Below are 18956 nucleotides of genomic sequence, written 5' to 3'. Positions count from 1 at the left end.
AGGGACTCCCTTGATTAAATGAGACAAAGGACAGATTCCTAGGAGGTGGATTATGAGCCATAGTGTGTCTTGGAGGATTGGAACTACTAGGAAATGTAAAGTTTTCTACTATTTAAACTGAAGAGCTTGAAAATAGGGGATTACTATAGGTTATAACTATAGGATGAGAGTTAGGAATAGTAGGAAAAACCCCACTTGATGGATTTTTTGCCTTCTTGACTTCCTTAGCCTTCTTTCTTGGTGGTGATAATTGATAATTCTCAATAGGCGCTGCACTTTATCTGGTTTGAATTTTTATCATATGTTGAACAACTGAAACTGTTGAAACCAAAGATTAAGAGTCGCCAAGTGTGAAAATTTTCCTTCTTGAAGGCTGAAATATTGCTACTCACACCAAGACAACAGCAAGATGAAGATCTTTTTAAACTAAAAATTAGTTCAAAGTCCCACCGGGCATCCAAAAAATTATTGTCACGAAGGTTTGCACCCCTAGCTAACCTATGATACATGAGACTAATTTTAGGTTGCGGGCACCCTATAAAAAAAGTAGACTTCTAGAGAGGGATAGTTCCCTTTAATGATCACTTAAAACTACTGGTTTTTGATAAGGTAAAGGGAAGAAAGATGCTTTGAATCATAAATATACAACTAACTTGCAATGATGCACTAATATTTTGTTTTGATTTTATAGTGATTGATTACAACTATTTCAACTAAGAAAACAACTATGTTCAGAACCTATTCCTGCCTTGTGGACCATAAACATTTAATATTAAGGTTGTTTATTTCAATTTGTAGAGAGATGAATGAATTCATATAGTATTGCTTGCTGAAATTAAGTTTTTTCACAACATATAACTCGATCAACACTTAAGATTACTTGCCAACAAACATTGTATAGATGAATGAAATTAAAGGACTGTAACTATCAAAATAAATTTCATGAAGATCATACGCCATAATGAAAAATGACAAAAGAATGAGCAGGAAGAATGGGCTTTTCTCATTGATTTTGTAGAAGAATCTTATTACAATGCATAAAATACTTGAAAAAACTCCAAAGATTTGAGTTACAATATCTATTTCACTACTGTTCCTATAGAGGGAAAGCAAGAACTAACTTCAAAAGGAATGAAGTTGCCAAGTTTATTATAAGGTTGCTCTAGAATTTCAAATTTGAAAATTTGGCTCCTTTTGAAATTGATGACTAGGCTCATGAATCAGATGGAAGATTTGATGTTGCATGCTAGAATAAGTCCCTAGACAAAATCATTGCTGCAAACAAAGAGGGCATAAAATATCAAAAAATTATGAGTGCAACTGGAACTGGGATGACATCTGAATACAGTCCACTGGGTCAAATGTTAATTGAGAGCAATAAATGGGCATGAGCGACCTTGGGAAATGTCTGCAAAATCCAGCAAGAGTGATGGCAATCATCATGACATTTGGAAGTGGTTGGAGTAATATTGAACCCAATTTGGATCACCAACCAGGTTAGAAACTGATTTTCTTACCATCAAGTTGGCAACCACCACAACACCTATTTGAATTCAAATAGTCACTGCAAGTTTGAAATCTTCTTATTGGATCTTCCCCACGTGTGTGGATGAACAACTAAGAAGCACCTAGAAGACCCCCATAAAAATCCTCAATGATCAAATAAAACACAACTATTAATTTAGCCCCTAAGTGAAATCGGATGACCATCGTTGGTTGATAAAATTCTATTGGCCCCACCATCTAACTAGGCCCATCAATTGCATGCTTGCAGTTTAGCCAAGAATGGTTACAAAGAAGCCATGATGATGTGACCTAGCATCCACTTAACCATTGGGCACTAATCATAGGATCACAACTTGAGATAGCACCATGTTCTAATTGTCATGATGATGCAACATAATTACTATTGATAATTACTAATCCCTTCACAATATTGTAGACAAATCCTTGACTGCCAACTCTAGACTACAAAGGTGTGGCTTGACATCTAATGGTAACCTCTAACATTCCATCACAATGTCACAAGGTTAAGCAAAAACTAACCTTGACCACTGCAAATCATGTGATGCTCCATTTTCTAGTAGTGGGTAAGATAGGGCTGGTATGTGACACAAAAGGGACACTCTAGTCGGTGGTGTTTAAGTGAAATGACTGCCTGAGCTAGTTAACAACAACTTAGAACAAGGCAAAGAGAGGAGTAGAGAAACAATGCCTTAAGAGCTTAGGTTTTTAAGCCTTGGGGAAGTAGCAGGGTTTTAGCCATTAGGTTATCTAAGTTCAGTTATCTACATGGCTAAGGGTGACATAAAAAATTTCAACAATAGGAACCTACTTGAAAACCTATGAAGAAAGATAGAGAAGAGAGAGAAAATTGCAGATAAATTCTGAAACATGATCCCCTTTCCAATCAACAACAAAATCCAATAATCAATCTCAAGAAATCAAATTTGTTCTATAGGAAAATTCAAAAAACAATCTTCAATCAACACTGAAAAGATGCAAACCCTTCTCCAATTCCATGACACAAAAAATCTCCTTCAAAAAATCTCCACAAATTATTGCAATAATTCTTCCCCAAAACATCATAAAAAGTCCTTCCAAATTATACTCTCATAAAGAATAAATAAAAATCAATTATCACCTAAATAAAGCTCACAAAAACATGCTAAAAACCGTAATTTAAAAATCATAAAAATAGCGTTAAATCAATAATATTAAAAAAAAATTGAAAATAAAAATCCCCACAAAACATTTAAGTACTAATAATTAAATATTAAATCACCAATTAAAATTTTCCTAAAAATAGTTAACTCCCACTTAACAACCAAGCAAGGAATAAATAATTAATTCCAACTAAAAATATAATGATCCATAAAAATAGGACAACTAGTTCCACCAAGATAGAACAATTAGTTCCATAAAATATAATTTCCACTCAAGATAAATCCCATAAAAAAATATAATTTCCACTAGTCACATGCTCAATAACAAATTACTTCATAAATAATATCCAATAATAGGAATATATTTATTATTTCGAAAATGCAATTAAAACAACAATAAATAATAAACTATTAATTAATTTATTTTACTCAAATTATAATCAATATCAATAATTAAAACAACATAAAATCCCAAACACTTAAATAAATCATAAATAATGTCGATATCAAAGCAAGACTTGTCACTGACAACAAAGTGATTAGATATTGTCTAGATGACACATTTAACAGGATAAAATAAAGACTTGATAATTCTCCCCAGATTAGGACAATGACTAGAGTTAGATACATTTTGGGCCTTGCACTATCTCCAATACCACCATTAGGATTTAAAGTCACACTTAGACTTGTGAAACTAGGTGGAGTCGATCTTTGGTACTTGCAGCCTACACAAAACTTATTGCATGCATACATATACATATACATATACATATACATATCCCATCTCGTGAAAGGAAATCATGACATCATATGGAGCTCAAGATTGAGTAATATGAAATCATTCCTTTCACTCTAATCCCAAAGCAAACAATGCAGGAAAATCTATTCTACACATAAAATCCCTAAGCATCAATAGTCAATAATCAATAATCAATCATAAAATCCAAATAATAATGTATCTGATCATAGATTAACATCTCATAAAGCATCACAATAAATCGCCAATATATAATCCAAGTCATAAGTATACCATCACTAACATCAATATGTCCATCTCAATAAAGCATAATAGTACTCATGTCCTAAAACATATAAGCATCATAGAATAGTCATATACATGAATCACATGAATGTATCCATACACGCACCAATAAAATGAACCACACATAATGAGTCAAAATGTAGTCTAACAAGTCAAATTAATTAGTATATGGAGCAAAGCATGGAGAGGCACTACAAAATCCATCAGGGACATAAAGGGCCTATTCCATTTCAAATTAGGCATTTTGGAGCGCCTTGATCTAGGACTATGGCACTCCATGCCTTGGTCTACCAACAAATAGAACCTACCAATTAGCAAATAGGGAAGGGTCCTCCAAGATGGGGCCCACTCAACAGTGTTCATGACATTATAGTTGGAGAAAGAGACCAAAATGAACCTAGAGAGGGGATGGAGATAGGACATGCTAAAGTAGGAGTACAAAGATGAGGTGTAAATTGGATTGGTTATAATTTACCATGCTACATTTATCCCTCACTCTAATGGGACTATGAGCCTATGAAAATACTCATGGTAAAGTAGAAAGATGAGAGAGAGGATCAATTAGGAGTGAGATCACAAGGAGATAAGATATCACTAATTTTGAGGAACCAAGCCCCCAAACTTAGGATCTTAACTCATACATGAATCATGTGCAAGGACACACAACACAAGGGATTGGTATTAAAATAAAAAGGATCCAAGTCAAATATTTGAAGAGACCTCAATAATCAAATATCTCAACCACTAATATCATTCTTGAAATGCTATCACAAGAACACAAGCAATCCCATAAAAAGAACAAGAGCATGCATCAAATATGAACCATGATCCACAAATAGAAAAGATATGAGCTCATGGGGAAGAGAAAGGGGAGAAAATGGATGGCATGGGCTGTAAGATATGTTATGCTAGGTGATCCATGAGAAGAAGAACAAGAGAGACCATGGAATTCACATGCTAGCAAGCTGTGTTTTGCTAGGTGACCCACGGAGACATGAATACTCATAGGAAAATAAGTTGTATTATGTTATGTGATTCATGTAAAGAGGGTGAGTCTAAATAGTCTATCAAGTTGCGTTATGCTAGTTCCACTCCCTCGAAAAGGAAGAGCTAAATGTTCTGTAAAGTTGTGTTATGCTAGTCAACTCACCCTACTGCATAAGTTGTTGTCTAGTTTCAGGAGTTAAGCATCTCATATAAGAATTATTGGTCTAGTTTTGAGCATGCAATAAACTATATAGGAAATGAAATAAAAACAAAATATTCTTGGTTTCGGACATGAAGCATCTCTTATAAGACTTGTTGGTCTGGTTTTAAGAATGATCACCCCATATAAGACATATAAAAAGGTTGCATCTGGTTTCAAAAATGAAACATCTCACATAAGACATGCAAAATATAGTACAAAGAAGGTGATATGTAATAGCCCGCCTCCTACCCTCCTTAAGATGTCAAATAGTCCTATGTTGATGTCTTAAAGAAGCTATAATTAAGGATACACACCTTCAATGCCAAGGATATATCCTTTTAGTTAACAATATTCATAAATCCAAGATAAGGAGACATTACTCTTATAAGAAAGGAAAAGATGGTTGTAAAAGAGATATCTTGCAACAAGTGTAAATGGAATCCTTAGAAGGAGAAGGAGGAAGAGATCTTTTCTCAAAAGACATCTACCTCCAAGAGAATATTTTTGAACAAAAATAACATCATTGATCAAAGGAAGGAGAACAAGAATTCATACCTTCCCCCTATTGCTATGTAAAAGGATTCTTGATGAAGGATAACACACTTTTGACCCAAAGTGAGGGGTTTGTTTAAAATAGACATTGATTTCTAAATTAAGAAGAGGTTGTAGCCAAGAATACACACCTCTTGCATAAGAGAGAATCATTGAGCAAAGAAATAAATTCGCACAAGGAATGGCATCGTATCAAAAGAAAACACCTCTCAACAAAGGAAAAGTGGATCCTTAGAAAGGATAGTATAAATAAATGCCCCCCAAGCATAGGGACAAATAGAAGGATTGTACAACCTCCAAAGAGAGAGTGTACATACAAGATGCCTTTCTTCAAGAAAAGGATAGGTCTTATCAAAGGAACACACATGTACTCGTATGAAGAACCATTCAATGTAAGAAACGACATCAAGATATTCAAAATACAACTCAAAAGAAGAGACAATATTTAAAAGAAGAGAGAATTAAATATATGATCCTTTCCTCCCAAGCAAGGAGATAAGGAAGAATTTATGTTATTGTCCAAGTATTATTATAATTGAAGATGCATCACCACCCATGACAAAGAGGCCTATATAAGGTTAAACTACTAGTGACATAGGGTGAGGAGAAACATAATAAACAATCAAATGTTATGTAGAATGGGAGTCTAACTTATTTCCATCAAGTATTTGAATGATGCCAATTGAAATAAGTTATTGAATTTTATTTTTCAAGCTAAAATGGACATGGATTTGATGATACTTGGAAAAAGAAGAATTGTGTTGATTTTTCTTATTATTATTTCTTTAATTTTTTGAAGGGAGAGTAATCAAGTTGGCTTTAAGAATCTCAGACAAGATACTCTCTTTTTGTCATGATAAGTTGTAAGAAGACATAGATGTATTAGACAATGGAGGAGGGGATGCCAACAAAGGAGGAATTTGGAAACATAGACCTTTGGAAAAGTGATGTATATTTCTCATAACTGTCAAAAATTTCTTGTACACATCCTGTAGCGTCATAAATTGTACGCACTTGCTAGGGTGGTACAATTTCACACCTAGTTTAGCACCCGCCTTGGCGCATTTTGCATTTTGCATTGCATTTCCCCTTTAGCACTTAATTAATTAAATTAATTAGGTCTAAGGTTCTATTTTATCATCTCCCATATCATAAAGTTGGGCCCTTTTCGTTAAAGTGTGCCCCTTTCATTTTATTCTTCCAATACATCATTTAATCTAAAACCCTAATTAGGTCCTATTTTGAACTTTAAGGCCTGATTTCGGGGGTCAAAACATCTTGAAATCAGCTGTAACTTTGAGATTCTCTCTAAAATCATCATATCCGATGGCCCTGAAAATTTGGTGAAAAATTGTCGGGACCATGGCGCCCGGAGAGGACCATGGCGCCCGAAGTGCACATGGTCCCAGACATTTTTCCCAAAATTTTAGGAGCGCGATCCAATCATAAAATAAAGCTTAACCCCAAGAAATTGGCGGGAGATTCAATCTCTAAGTCGGCCTAAAGTGAAATTAAGACCTAGGGTTTCCTATATAAAGACTCTCTTTTCTCAATTGAAGGCATAAGAGACATATAAGGAAGAATCATGAATGGAGACAACAACAACAAGCAACAAGAAGGAAGGCATTGTAGCAAAAGAGAAAGTCTTGTGGGATCTTCAACAACACTCAACATCCATTAATCAAGCATTCAATTTCATTCATCAACTTAGGGCTTTGAAGACATAGAAGAACAATAAGAGATCACCGACTGAAGATTGGCTTGTACCCCTCCCTTGGGGTTGGGTATGGTTTCATGTTGTTTTCATGTCTTTGCACAAGCTTCATTACATCCTTTGCACTCATGCTTTAGATCACTTTGCATCTTGATTTAGAGCATTTTACTTTGTCAATTACAAGCAATTAGGGTTTACTTTGTAGGTTGCTCTAGTTTGCTTACTTTCATTTTAGGATCTTGCACACACACAAGGTCTGCACACACAACTTTTACTATACAACTTGGCTATTCGTGGAGGTGGAAATCACCAAAGCGGGGGTTTGACTAAGGCAAAACCCTATATAGCCACCTACAACCCTTTTCAGATATAAGTGTAGATTTCCGAATTTGAAGGACGCCGCAAGTTGCAGATCTGACGAAAGAAGACTGAGACAGAACTTCACACCAAATTCCAACCCAGAAAGCTAGGACAGGGGCGTGGGGTGCCCTGGTCCTACCAGGACAGGGGCGTGGGGTGCCCTGGTCCTACCAGGACAGGGGCGTTGGGCGCCCTGGTCCTTGTCCATTTCAGTGAATTTTAGCAGTTTCAGTATTTCAGGCTTCCGGCTTCAGTGGCAGATCTTGCAGAATCAAATCCATTCAAGGTACACATTTACATTTCTCCTCTTATCCTTACAATTGTTCATCATTAAATCTCAATTCTACAATCTTGTGCTCAAAGTTACTAGTTCATACTTACACTTTAGGGTTAATAGTTGAACTTGCATCATTCTATCTATCATTTGCAACAAAGGAATAGAAATCCTAATAGGTAACCTGTGGCTCTCTCTTCCACAAAAAGAAGTAGCCAATTGTGTGATACCTCTAGGCTCTTTTGTATTCCACAAGTGTGTGATTGAAAGTGAGATTAGGGCATGTTTGCTTAGTGTCACTTTTTCCCCTACACACATCCTAAACCATGTATATGCTAAAATGTCTAAAGGAGAGGGTTCATTCTTAGTGTCAAAGTCTATAGAGCCCCAATCATCATCAAGACATGTGTTGGAAGGAGAGGTGGGAATTGATTTAGAATAAGATTGGATAAATGACACACAAGGCTCCTTAAAGGATTCATTCTTAAATTGAGGGATCTTATACCCATTGAAGGAGGGTGTAAAGTCTAATGTACCCCAAATCCTTGATAAGGAGGCATAATTGATAGAAGATGGTGTTGTTGAAGGAATCATAGTATTAAAAGGGGAAATGCATCTCACTTTATTATGAATAAGATTATATAGATTAGGATTAGTCTTGATTGTGTGGAGTTTATTCTTATATATGTATTTGATTGTATGATTATGGGTAGAAGGGACTACTTCCATAGCATAAATCCATGGTATACCTAGAAGGAGGTTATATTTAAGATGGTTGGGCATGCCATGAATAAGAGTAGGTAAATTCATGGATCCTACTTTGATAGGTAATATGAATAGACCAAGTGACTCTCTAGGAACATTATCAAAGCCATGATCACAAAGAGAATTGGGTTGAAAAGAAGAATAATCCCAATTTATCTTATCTAATAACTCAACACAAGAAATGTTAAGTGTTGGCCCATTACCAATTAAAGTAACTGTTATCTTTTGTTCATAAATGCAAGGAGTAATAATAAGGGGATCAATTCTATTTTTAACCTATATAGAAGGAATTTCATCTTGTGAGAATGCAATATCATTTGGTTTAGAAGAAGGATGAGGAACCACCCTTTGTGAGGCTTCTTGGATAAACTTATGGTAAGAAGGTGAATTTTGAAACAAGTCCTAAAGAGAGATCTTGACTAAGATATCATGGATTTTATCAATAAGATTAGGTTTCTTATCAACATTTTTATTAGGATGAGGGGGGGGGGAAGGAAGGGAAGTAAAAAGAGTATTGGGATCTTCCTGTTGGCATTGACAAAACCGGTTAATCTAGAGAACTAGTATATTTGTTGAGATTTGTCATTGATGTCTAACACTGACCGGTGGAGTGGTATATCTCTATAGAAAAGGTGATGAATTATAAACAAAATGGAAGCAGCATAAGAGACAAGTGATCAAGGTTCAATAAGATCAAGGAAAGATAGACTAAGCTAACTGCCTTATCACTCAAGAAGATCGGTGTTGAGGTCAGATCTTTAGGCTGGTCATTATGATGATAATGAAGTCACCAAAGGTGACTTAGGCAAGAGGGCTTGAGGTTGTATGTAAATTGGAACCTCATTGGAAAACATGAGAGGAGACTTGATAGAAGCATTGCAAATTGACATCAAGGGATGAACCAAAAATGAAGAGCACAATGGTATACCAATAGACTGATTAAGCAGAAGGAAGATATGTGTTTGCCTAAAATCTCGGAGTGATGATCAATTATTTAGTTGTGGTGGCAAAAGGTGAGTTGGCGAGCTTGTGTCTACACCAAACTAAAGGTTGGTGAAGTCAACTTCAGTCATCATGCAGTCAAGCCATGATTAATTCCAGATTTTTAGGTTTGCATTTAAAAGACCAAACTTGACCCAGAAGTCACTATTTTTGGGGGATGCGATGGCAGAATTAGTTGAGTTATTGGTAGAATTGTTGCAGGGCACACATAGAAAGAGTGGGAGATTTTGAATTTGAAATCCTCTGAAATCTATTATTGCTTTGATTGAGGAAACACCTGAAGGTGACTACAGAAAGTGTATAAAGTATTTTTGAGTTCATTCAAAAATTCTTGATCTTAAAATCTGCAAAGAGCAAATTTTTGTAAAAGGCAATCCAAAGTGCAGAGTAGAGTGAGAGGAAGTACTAAAATATTTAGTAGAGTAGAGAGTGTATGAGGTAGACCAATAGAGTGTAGAGCTGAGGGTCAGAGGACTAGCAAAGTACAGAGCCGAGGGTCAGAGGACTGGCAATGTGAAGAGCCGAGGATCAAAGAATCGACAAAGTACATAGCCAAAGGTATAAGTAGAAAACCGGTGTTGTACAGAGTAGACACAACCAGTGCGGATAGAGTATGATTTTCATTGTGATTTGATCAAACTATCAGTAGCTACTCCAACATATCATCTTTTTGTTGCTTTCTAACCATTGCAACTCAAATCCCTTAACCAGGTGGATTTTAACAGGTCCCTTTGTAAAATCCCTTAATCGAGTGACATCTTAGTTAATGTTTCTAAGTCCCTTAACCAAGCTACCTTAACCAGGGTAAAGGCACTGACAGGCCTTAAATAAAATCCTTTAATCGGGTGGTACCTAATAGTGTCTTTGTAATCTCCTAACAGGGATGGCTCTTCACCGGGTGTACTCCAGAAGAGTACAAATTTTGTGAGTTCCTACTCACACCGTGGCTTTCTCCCATTTAGGTTTCCACAAGATAAATCTTGGTGTCACTATGTATCTTTTTATGCATGCATATTCTCCTTTAGTAATTATTTGTATTGATGAATATTAAATTAGTGCAAAATTGAGTTAAAAGTTTTAATTGTGTAAAATTGGTAAAGTGTTGATTCACCCCTCCCCTCTCAGCACTGGTGGGACTAACAATTAGTATTAGAGATTTGGTATTTAGATTCAAAAGAAGCTTAACCGCTTAAGGAAAGATCCAAGATGATGCAAAAGGAGGGTCCTAAGTTCTCTAAGGAGAATTACACCTTATGGTGTGGTAGAATGAAGCTCTATCTAAGAACCCTAGGAGAACAATACTGGAACCATGTAATCATAGAGTACAATGAACCTACAGGGGTTATCACTCTAGATCAGATCAAAGAAAGGCAAGACAACACTGCTACTATGGATACGATTGCTAGCACTCTATCTGACAATGAGTATACTGAGGTTGAAGATTTAAAAACAACCTTTTAGATGTGGAATAAGTTGAAGACTATTTATGAGATGAGAATTTGATGAGATGAGGATGCAGGAAGGAGGAAATATAGAGCAGTATAGAAAAAGAATAAAGAATGTAGTAAAATACATTAAAAGTGCTAGAGGAAATCTTGAAGAGGATGATGTGGTCAGAAAAATCTTGAGAACCTTTCTACCATAATATGCCATAAGGGTTTCTACACTTCAGAAACTCAGATCCTTGGGAACAGTTAGTGTTTCACTCAACTCACTGTTCGATAAGTTGACTGCCTTTGAACTGTGCAACTATGATAACAATGTACTAAATATTGATGTTGTTTTCAAAACTTTCATGATGCATGCACCAACAAGGAGAAGAATAGAAAATGAAAGTAGTTCTACTACAAGAACCGGTCATTCTCATGAAAGTGACAACCTGTTATCTGAAGAATAGGAACAAGATGAGATTGAATCCTTATTGGCGAGAAGATTGCTGAGAAGAAAAGGAAAGTATAAAGGTAAACTACCCTTAAAGTGCTTCTCTTGTAATAAGATAGGTCATATTGCATCTAGATGTCTTGACAATGATAGAGATAAGAAAGATAAGTTTAGAAGATACAAGGACAAGAGACAGAAGGAGTGCTATCTTGCAGAAGAAGGAGTTACCGATGAAGAATCAGAAGGATCTGATGGAGATGGAATTGCATTTGTGATAGTAAAGGAAGATAACACAGAGGAAGGTGATATGACACCGATTTCTAGTTCAAATCAGTGTGGAGATTGGGTAATTGACAGTGGTTGGACTTACCACATGACCGGTGACAGAAATAAATTCCTCAACATGGAGGATTGCAACATAGGAACAATGAGATTCGGCAATGATGCTCCTTGTGAAGTAAAAGGTAAGGGATCTATAGCCCTAAATGATAAAAAAAATTGGGAAGATGTTTATTGGGTAGAAGGGATAAAATATAGTCTGTTAAGTGTTGCAAAACTTAACAATAAGGGTTATCGGTTATAAATCAATGAACGAATATGCAAAATAAATGACAAATCAGGAAGTCTGATTGTTACCGGTAAATAATCTAGAGGTAATTTGTTTCACCACCATAGGTAGTTGTCAAATGGCAAAGCTAGAAGACAGTTGGTTTTGGCACAAAAGATTGTGTCATGTTAACTTTGATAGCATAGAAAAAGTTAGTAAAATGAAGTCTGTCAGAGGTATGCCTAATATTGTAAAACCTGAAAATGCTATGTGTAAAGAATGCCAACTAGGAAAGTTGATCGGGCCTAGTTTCAACAACAAATCTTTCTCATCTGAAAATGTGCTGGACTTAGTTCATACAGACTTGTGTGGTCCTATGAAAACCAAGAGTTTATATGGAGACTAGTATTTCATGTTGTTTGTAGATGACTTCTCAAGAATGATGTGGGAAATATTCTTGAAATAAAAATTTGAAGCTTTTCACATGTTTAAGGTCTTCAAGGCTCAAGTAGAGAGAGGAACCAACAAGAATCTAAAATGTTTGAGATTAGATAGAGGAGAATTCACCTCTCAAGAGTTTATGAATTATTGTGAAGAACAGGGGATTATGAGACAAATGTCTTCACCCAAAACACATCAGTAGAATGGGGTTGTTGAAAGAAGGAACATAACTCTTATTGATTGTACGAGGACTCTGATGATACGGGAGGATATTCCACATATCTCTTGGAGAGAAGTAGTAAGCACTGCTATGTACACCTTGAATTGGATACAGGTGAAGAAAGGGACAAATAAAACTCTCTATGAATTATGGTGTGGATACTCACCCAATGTTTGCTATTTCAAAGTATTTGGAAGCAGGTACTATATCAAGAGGGATGAGCACTCTAGAAAGTTTGATCCCAAGAGTGATGAAGGAACCTTCTTAGGTTACTCCACAAAGAGTAATGTTGGCATTTCAATAAGTTTGTTGGTATAAGGATATTGAGAAGGTTGTTGGAGATTATTGATATAACAGATAAAGGATAATTACTGTCTTAATAATATTATTTTGTCATTGATGTCAAGAAATTGATTTTCTGATTCAGTATGATGTTGCCATATCTTAAGAAGTATGTTTTGATGAGTATAAATATGTAAGTAAGTGACATAGAATGAATGTGAAAATGAAGGGGAATAATAAGTTATTCAATGGGCAACTATTACCGAATTAGATAGTGATGAGATTTTGTTGTTTTGATTGTTTTGATATCCTATATATGTGTACTCATTGGCTGAATAAGAATAAGAAAAGATTTCATTAAGTAGATGAGTATAGGTTTAATACTATTCTATGTTACTGAGCTATGAAGCTAGTCAGTAAACCCCAAGGTTATCAATATCGATTAAAGAAGGTAGAATGTCTACCGAGTGAAGTTCAATATTAATCGAGTAACAACCAAGCAGTAACAAAACGCATTGGATGAATAAAAGCATTATTAAATGAAGGATGCCAATGAGCTAGAAATGTATAGATGATTGGTATGTTGTGCAAAAAGTTTGTTGAGGATCTACGACAATGTAAGTACAAGAGTTAGATCTATAGTGCAGATTAAACGGTCATAACCTAGCACAAGTACCAAGGAAGGAATACAAGTTCCAAGGCAAGATAAAATGTTTTTCAAATCGAAGGATTCAATGAACCTAGTCAAGTTTGATGATTTGATGGCTGAGATTAATCCTGGGAAATGTGATCAAGGAGATTAAGTGGTTAGGAATTGTTTATAAATAAGGAATTGTTGATGAACAATGTATGCGAGCAAATAGAAGAACAATGATGTTGCTGTAGTGATCACCAAGCACAAAAGATTGAAGATCTGATTGAAGAACAGGTTGAGAAGCCCAACAAGGAGGAAGATAAGTCTTATGACAAGATTTTGAGCACATAGAGTCTGCTTTAGCATTTTAGATGTGAAGTTGCAGATATATTTTATTACTGTTATTTTATTTTGTAAGTGACAGAAAATCTCTTAACTGAGTGGTCCTAACAGTCTTATTTGTAAATCCTCTAGCAAGGTAACATTCTAGTTGAGTGTTTGAAATCCTCTGACAAGGTCACTTCTAACAAAGTGCAAGATTCTAACAGATCTGAGGGAAATCCCTTAATCGGGTCACATCTAGCAATGTGTTTATGTAATCTATAACAGGATTGGCTTTTAACCGAGCATACTCTAGAAGGGTATATTTCTTAGTGGGTCCAAAATCCCATAGTGGTTTTTCCCTATTTGGGTTTCCATGTTAAATCTGGTGTTAAATGTGTTGTGATGTTTTAAGGTTATTATTTTATGAGTTTGAATGTTTTACAGTCTACGTTGCATATTAAAGTAAAGGCTACCGAGGTTGAATCTGTTGAATATATTGAATTGTGAGTTTATATGATTCACCCGCCCCTCTCTCATCTTACTAACAATTGGTATCAGAGCTTTGGACTCCAGAAGAAAAGTTTAAAGGAACTTGAGGCAAGATCCAAATATGTATAAGAGGGATGCCCCAAAGCTGAACAAGTCAAGTTTCTCCACATGGCAGAAAAGGATGAAGCTGCACTTATCAGGAATTGGAGAATATGCAATATATTATTTGGAGAATGATTACACTACATCGAGCACCTACCCAATGACAATGAAAGAGATAAAGGAAAAGAAATAACCTATTCAAGCAATGATTGAAATAATATCAGCATTGACCAACTCAGATTTTAATGATCTAGAAGGTTGTAATGATGCCAAAGTTATGTGGAATAAGCTATGGTGGTGATGAACATGTTCAAAGAGAAAAAGTAGACAGTCTAAGAGGTCAAATTTAATCCATGAGAATGAATGAAGGTGAGAACATAATCCAATATAGTACAAGGTTAAAGGAAATTGTCAATCAAATCAAAGGAGCAGGAGGAACTGTTGAAGAAAAGAATGTAACAAGTAAGTTGCTAAGAACACTTCTACCTGCTTATGCCATTCAACTCTCTGCAATTAATGAATTAAGGTCTGTACCAAACATGCCAGTCTCTTTGGATGACACTATTGGTAAGCTACATGCATTTGAGTTAAGTAATTTTGATAACAGTGGGTCTTTGATAAATAAAGTTGAATCTGCATTCAGTTCTTTTCATATTGGTGAATCTGATGATTATAATGATAGAATGTATAAGTATGCTGAAGGAAATCACAGTGGAGCAAGTGAGAGATTTCATAAAAACATGGAAGAAGTACACAAACTATATGAGGAAATCAGAAAGCAGGAAGAGTTTGAAGCATTATTGGCCAGAAGGTTACTGAGAGGCAAAGGCAAGTATAAAGGAAAGTTACCTTTGAAATGTTTTAACTGTGATAAAATAGGACATATGGCTTCTAACTGCCTTGACAAAGAATCTAGTGAAAAGAGAGAATACTGAGATGACAGACAGAAAGACAATCATTATAGAGGGCACCGAGACTTCAGAAGGAGAGATAGAAAGACATGCCTAGTAGCTAATGAGGAATCCAACGATGATAAATCTGATGAAACTGAGACAGAGGAAGTTGTTTATGTGGCTATCAAAGATGGATCAGATGAAGAAAGGTATGAAGAAAAATCATTAATATCTCACATAAATAATAATGATTCTTGGATCATAGATAGTGGATGCTCACGTCACATGACAGGTGATAAACACAAGTTTTTTAAATTAGAAGATTATGATGGAGGTTATGTAAGATTTGGTAATGATGCACCATGTCCAGTGAAAGGTAAAGGATCTATCACACTTCTTGACAATGCTAAATGTGATGATGTATATTGGGTTGAAGGTTTGAAATACAATTTTTTGAGTGTAGCACAACTAAACAATACAGGATACTGAATAGAATTTCATAAGGGAATTGTCAAAGTTCAGGACAAATATGGAAATTTAGCTACTACCGAGACTCAAACAAGAGGTAATACATTTCATATTGACTCAACTCGGAACAATTGTCTGTATGCAAAAATAGAAGATACCTGGTTATGGCATAAAAGGTTTTGTCATGTAAATTTTGATAATCTGATCAAAATAAGTAAGAAGCACTGAGTAACAGGTCTAGCGAGCTTGGAAAAACTTAAGAATGCTATGTGTTGAGGATGCCAGATGGGTAAGATGACAAAATCAAGCTTTACAAGTAAATCCTACACTTCTAAAGGAATTTTAGATCTTGTACACACTGATCTTTGTGGTCCTATGAAAGTTCAAAGTTATTATGGTGATAAATACTTCATATTATTTGTGGATGATTACTCAAGGATGATGTCAGTTATGTTTTTAAAAGAAAAATCAGAAGCCTTTCAAATGTTCAAATGGTACAAGGCAAGAGTTGAAAATGAAATAGGAAGACAGTTGAAATGTCTTAGATCTGATAGAGGAGGAGAGTTCACTTCTGATGAATTTAACTTATTTTGCAATGATCATGGTATAAAGAGACAAGTGTCTACACTGAGAACTCCACAGCAAAATAGGATAGCTGAAAGAAGAAACAAATCTATTGTAGATTGTGCCAGAACCCTGCTGATAGAAAAAAGGGTACCTAAAACATTTTGGAGAGAAGCAATAAGCACTATAGTCTACACCTTGAACCATGTACAATTGAAGAAAGGAACTTTAAAGACACTGTATGAAATCTGGTATGACAAGAAACCTAATGTAAGTTATTTTAAAATATTTGGGAGTAGACGTTATGTTCACAAAGATGACAAAAATGGAAAGTTTGATCAGAAAAGTGAAGAAGGAAAATTTATTGGTTATTCTTCTAGAAGTAAAGCATTTAAATGTCTGATCAAATCATCTAAAAAAATAGTGGAAAGTGTAAATGTGAAAATTGACAAATTTGCAGAAAGAAATGATGAAGGAAATTCCAAAGAATCAGAAGATTATGAAGAGTTTGTATATGTTCAATCAAGAAGTCCTATCGAGAAAGTTGATGAAGAAAATGAAGAAAATACCTAGTTATCGAGTGATGAAGAAGATCATACAGAGCCTACCAAGCCTATATTAACCAAATATGTTAGAAGGAATCATGCATCAAGTCAGATTATAGGAGATAGGGATGATCTAGTGATGACAAGGAACAAACTGAGACAAAACACATGTCTGATATCTGAATTTGAACCGAGTATAATAAAAGAGGCATTTAGCAATGAAGATTGGGTAAATGCTATGAAAAAAGAGATTGAACAAATCAAGAAAAATAAAACATGGACACTAGTCCCAAGACCAAAAGAGAAAAATGTAATCGGTACAAAGTGGATTTTCAGAAACAAGCTAAATAAATAAGGTGAGGTCATTCGGAATAAAGCAAGGCTAGTATTCAAAGGTTATGCTCAAGAAGAAGGAATAGACTATGGTGAGACTTTTGCACTTGTGGCAAGACTTGAAGGAGTAAGAACATTGTTGGCATATGTTGCTTACAAAAATTTCAAGGTATATCAAATGGATGTTAAATCTGCATTTTTGAATGGTATACTAGAAGAAGATGTTTATATTGAACAACCTGAAGGATTTATTGAAGAGAAGAATAAAGATCAAGTATGTAAGTTGAACAAAGCTTTATATGGCCTAAAGCAAGCACCTAGAGCATGGTATGAGAGATGGCACTCTTACTTAATCAAGATTGGTTTTATGAGAGCAAGTGAAAACAACAACATGCATATGAAGAATGTTGAGGACAATGGAATACTGATTTCAGCCATATTTGTTGATGATATTATTTTTTATGGAAATGATTCTTTATGAAAGAACTTTGGAAATGAAACGTGCAAAGAATTTGAGATGTCATTAATCGGTGAAATAAAGTATTTTATAGGTTTACGAATACTGCAAATGAAAGATGAGATTTTCATTACTCAATCCAAGTATATAAAGGAAATCTTAAAGAAATTTAGAATGGAGGATTCTAAACCTGTAAGTACTCCTATGACTACCAATTGTAGACTATCAAAGAATGATGAATCTACATCTGTTGATGAGACACTTTACCGATCTATTATGGAAAGTTGCAATATGTAGTTCACAGGAGGCTTGATATAGCACATATAGTAGGTATAGTTGCAAGATTTTCTGCAGATCCCAAAGAAACCCATATGACAACAATCAAGAGAATTTTTAGATACCTGCGAGGCACTGAAGATTATGGTTTAGTATATAAAAAGAGGAATGATTTTGATTTAAAAGTCTATACTGATGCTGATTGGGCAGGAAACATTGACGATAGAAAAAGCACAAGTGGTGGAGCTTTCTTCTTAGGTGAAAGACTAGTAAGTTGGCTTAGCAAGAAACAAGGATGCACTTCACAGTCAATAGCTGAAGCTGAATATGTCATTGCAGCATTGAATTGCACCAATATAGCATGGATCAAACAACTGTTGGAAGGTATGAATGAGAAAGTTACCGATCCAATAACTATATTTTGTGATAATACTAGTGCTATTAACATTTCAAAGAATCCGGTAATGCACTCTAAGACAAAGCATATCTCTATAAATTATCATTATCTGAGAGAAGAAGTTCAAGAAAAGAAAGTTGTGCTGGATTAAATTAGTTCAAAGGAACAAATAGCACACATATTCACAAAGCCACTGCCAAGGGACACTTTTGAGTATCTCAGAAGCAAGTTAGGGGTCCTGCCCCTATCTTCTACTCACTGACAGTGTTTAGTGAAAACATCAATTCTATAGCTCTACAAAATACTATTTATGAGTTGCTGCTGATTTACACACTTTAGAAGGTTGCCTAAAGTTGTGCAGGAAATAGTGATTGAAGACAAGGTGCTCTGATCGAGACTGAGATGATACATTTGTATATGTTTTAACTACAAGGAAATTACTTCACAGGGAAGAAATCATGAATTAGTTTTACTTTCTGGCATTGTTGTCAAAGGGGGAGAAGACTAATGACTAGGGGAGAGAATTTCAGGAGAAATCA

Source organism: Cryptomeria japonica, chromosome 10 (genome assembly GCF_030272615.1).
Source record: "Cryptomeria japonica chromosome 10, Sugi_1.0, whole genome shotgun sequence".
NCBI classification, from domain to species: Eukaryota; Viridiplantae; Streptophyta; class Pinopsida; order Cupressales; family Cupressaceae; genus Cryptomeria; species Cryptomeria japonica.
The sequence above is the reverse complement of the archived record's forward strand: the minus strand, read 5'-3'. Positions refer to the sequence as shown.